Source organism: Pseudophryne corroboree, chromosome 1 (assembly GCF_028390025.1).
Source record: "Pseudophryne corroboree isolate aPseCor3 chromosome 1, aPseCor3.hap2, whole genome shotgun sequence".
NCBI classification, from domain to species: Eukaryota; Metazoa; Chordata; class Amphibia; order Anura; family Myobatrachidae; genus Pseudophryne; species Pseudophryne corroboree.
In genome coordinates this window covers 960,129,855-960,134,007 of record NC_086444.1, presented here as the reverse complement: position 1 = coordinate 960,134,007, position 4,153 = coordinate 960,129,855, and the positions used below count along the sequence as shown (strand labels likewise).

The 4,153-nt window shown below is 41.4% G+C and overlaps 1 pseudogene; it reads right to left on the bottom strand.

Moving 5' to 3' along the window:
- Positions 1–1,536: 1,536 nt before the first annotated feature.
- LOC134945762 (5S ribosomal RNA) lies at positions 1,537–1,656 on the bottom strand (annotated as a pseudogene).
- Positions 1,657–4,153: the final 2,497 nt, after the last annotated feature.

Here is a 4,153-nt window from a genome sequence, read left to right as displayed (position 1 = left end):
AGCCTGATTGTATCAGAAGACAGAAGTGAATTTGGGGAGAAACAGGCATCATCTCCAGAAGTGTCAGCTTCAGGTGTGAGATAGTGGAATAGGTTACAAAGAAGTATCACTAGCTTTCTTGGTGCCAGGTGTCTGCACCTCTTTCTTGGTCCTTCAGAGAAGAAGCAGTAAATAAAGAATCATGTATTTAATAAATCACAGCAGGAGCATTAACTTAGAGCACATTAGCTTTCAGTGTAGTGGAAGATGGATACACAAGATTTGGTAACATCACTTCTCCCCCTGTAGTATGTGGGTGGGATGTATGGTTGGGCTGATCCAATATAGTTAAGCAAAACTGAGTTCACTGCCAATTGGGCAGGGGAGCATCTTACAGATATTGTGAGAAAACTCCACAAGAAAATGTAAAAGTAAAAATCACAAGTTCTGTCCTCAAGGTGGAGCTCCATCTCCGAGGATGATATAAAAATAGCTACAACAATGGCATGGTGTAAAGTTTTTATGGAGGATTATCAAATGTGTATGTAGCACACAGTTCACTCAACCGAAAATGGTAGGGGCAAGTGGTACCACAACCTTTTTTGGAGGGATGGTACAGCAGCACAAATAGATATGTATGAGTAGAGGGAGGGACAACAAGAGAGTAATCAGCACACCATGCCCCATTTCTAGCAAAACTCACCAACAGCCAGTCAGTTAATATGCAGGGTTACTTCACACAGGTCCCCAGGAGGTACAATCCATCAGATCAGAGAGTGAACACTGACATAACCCAGTCCGCACTCCTACCATGCCGGACGCCAGCCTCAGAGGGCTTCACTGGGAAAAGGAAGTGATGGACACCAGGCCGAGTTGAGGGCAAATTCGGAGGTGGAGAAGGATCTCACCAAAAATTAAGGCTCTGGCTGCAGATGGACAGACAGGTCCCAACCACAGGGTCACAGGAAGCAACCATCAGCTTTGCATACCTTTCCCCATTTAAGCCATATACAGATGGAGCCAGTGGCGTCTCTAGAGAGGAGGCACCCGTGTGCAGACTCCGTGTATGGGCCCCCTCCTCTCCCGAAGCCGTTGCGGCGCTGCTAGAGCTCTGAGCGCTGAAGACTCTGGCACAGTAGAAGTACCGAAACAAAGAAGTGTTGGAAAGTAGACTCTTTTTTGGGAGCACTCTAATTCAGAGGATGACGTTATAACATATTTAGTACTGGTAAAAGCATTTTTAATAGGTAGATATTTAAAATAGATTTTTTTAGGAGTATCTATGTGTGGACAAAAGGTTTCGCGAAAATATAAAGATAAATAATAAGTAATTGGTGATATCAATATCACAATCTATCAAATACCGGAAATTGATAGCTGTAGTACTTTGATTATATCATCACTGCACACTGTCTCTCATGTACCATATGACCATCATTTATTCTGCAGATATCCATTCTGGATTATTATAGATGCAGAGAATTAAATCATTGGTCATGTGGGACCGATTGCCGAATGGTACAAGTATGAGTTGTGACGTTATGTTAGGGAGTCAATTTTTTGCAGTACCAGGGTGTTCAGAGGTGGTCTCCCATCCTATTACTAACCCGGCCTTTCACTGCTTAGCTTCCAAGGTCAGAAGAGATTGGGCATCTCCAGTGAGGTATGACCGCAATTATTGAGCTCACCTTTTTTAGTCACTTCAAATGTCTATAATGTAGTCTCTATATATCTGCAATGCTGCAATTGGTAGACATATATAGTACAAGTACCGGAAACATATGAGACTATATGCAGTCACCTGACATAGTCACCATGTGACACGTCAGCCACAAACAAAGTACACAGGTAAGTACAGGCCTATTATGTGGGCAAATTCTTTAAAACCACAAAATATTCATAAATGAACTGGCCTTATATTTACAAGTATGGCCGTATCATTTTTTTGGAGTCCTGCGCATGCGCTGTAGACTCTCGCACTGTGCCAGAGTCTCTAGTGGTCAGTGCACTAGCAGCGGCGGAACGGCTACGGGAGAGGAGGGGGCCCACACACGGTCAGCGATGGACTCCGGAAAGGTAAGTATAGAAGAAATGGATGCAGTGTGTGTGGTGTGGGCCCCCTAGGGACTCAGGGGCCCGTGTGCACCGCAAACACTGCACCCTTTATAGAAATGCCAATGGATGGAGCCCTCTTCATCTTTGCCTTTAATAGAATTAATTGAACCAGGGCAGTCGGACTTAATCCCCTGCTGTAATGACTTAATCCCTTGCTGTATTGTTCTCTCTGTATTGTATTGCAGCTGAGAACAAAATATAAAAGGCTTATGCTAATAAACCATGGTGTGCATAGGCACAGCAGAGAAGACCAGATGAGTGTGGCTATATCTGTAGCTGTCGGGGGTGGGTGAAGATGGGGATGCGGGTCACGGCCTCAGCATCCCCACCCAGGGTCACAGCACTGAGCGCCGGCTCCTGAGCTGCAGTTCCCACTCTGTAGTCCAAGCCTTCTGCTTCTGTGGTGGGAATGGGACACTGCAGATTGCTGTGGTTATTGGGGATTTTGTTTCGCCTGCCTCCTGTTTTCTGGAGATAATGTTTTTATTTTACAGGCGATCTATTAGGAAAGCCTGTAAAATATATCAGTGAAACAACAGAAAAAAGTGTAGAAAATGGCAGTTCTTCGTACCAGATGTTGTTTCACCTCTAATTAGACTGTAACTCTCATATATCTCCATTACTACAGATCTGGGGGGGGTTTGGGATTTTTTTTTTGATGGCTTGTTGTAAGCAGATTCACAGTTGTTCCATTTTTTTATGATTGACTTAACTGTGCTTTTGGGTATATTCAAGCTCTAATTTTTGTGTCCTTTTCCTGATTAGTGTAAATGATCTTGTCTTGGATCTGCTTGGAATTTTCTTTTGACAAATATTTTGATACACTTTATTGCCACATTATTGAATATTTAGGGCAGGATGTAATTCCGCCCGAGATTGGCGGCTGTGGGGGATGCTGGCCGAACTCGGACGCTTTTTTAAAGGGGCAATCACTTCTAAGGCAAAACCATGCCTTGAAAGTGATTGCCCCTTTAAAAAAAGTCAGAGTCTGGTTGGCATCAAGCACAGCCACATTGAGGGTAGTTTTGCCAAAACCAAAACACAATGATGAATTACAGCCAAAACCAAAACATGTGGGTCCATGCACATCTCTAGTATACACAGTAAGATACAGCAGCTGTTTGAAAATTGGTAGAGTATGACAGCAAAACAAATATGATCATTTGAAAATTAGATGCAGCTAATTACGTAGCCTACACAAATAGAGAAATCATTTTGGGAGTTTCAAGTTATAAAAAAAATTGCTGTGGGGGAAAAGCATTAAGACATACAACGATGTTGATAACTGCCCTGAAGGTATCCACAACATAACCTAAAAATAAGCAGACTGAATTATGACACTAACATAAAAACAGATGTCTTCACTTAGCATTATCCATTATTGAGTAACGTTATACAGTATACATGAAAAGGAATGGAAATGATATAAACTTGACAAAAACAATTCAATAAAGCTAAAATTGGATCTTAAGAGAAAAGTCCTGGTCCAGATGTCTTTTCAAAACTATATTATAATGTGTTTTGAGATTTATTGCATGGTTGCTAAATGAATCTCTTGGAAGACAACAATAAGCAATAATAGAATATTATATAAACACAAATAAAAATAAACTATAAACAAAAAAGGGTTTTCTTATATTTAGAGACATAGAATTTGATGGCAGATAAGAAGTACTTGGGCAGCTGAGATTTTGTTATTGTCAGCATTACTGCCTCACAGCACTGAGGTCAAGAGTTCCATTACTACCATGGCCCTAACTATGAGTAGTTTGAATATTCTCCTCATGCTTAAATGGGCTTCCTCTCACAATCCAAAAATATACTGCTAGGTTAATTGGCTATCAACAAAAAAATTAACCCTAGCATGAATGTGTGCATGTTTATTTGGTAGGGAATATAGATTGTAAGCTCCACAGGGGCAGCACCTGATGTGAATGACAAAATATTCCCTGTAAAGCACTGCGGAATATGTGTGCGCTATATAAATGGTAATAAGTAACCACTTGACCCATCTATTCTGCCCCTTTTTTAACCTGAAAACCTATTTGATCCTTAGTTC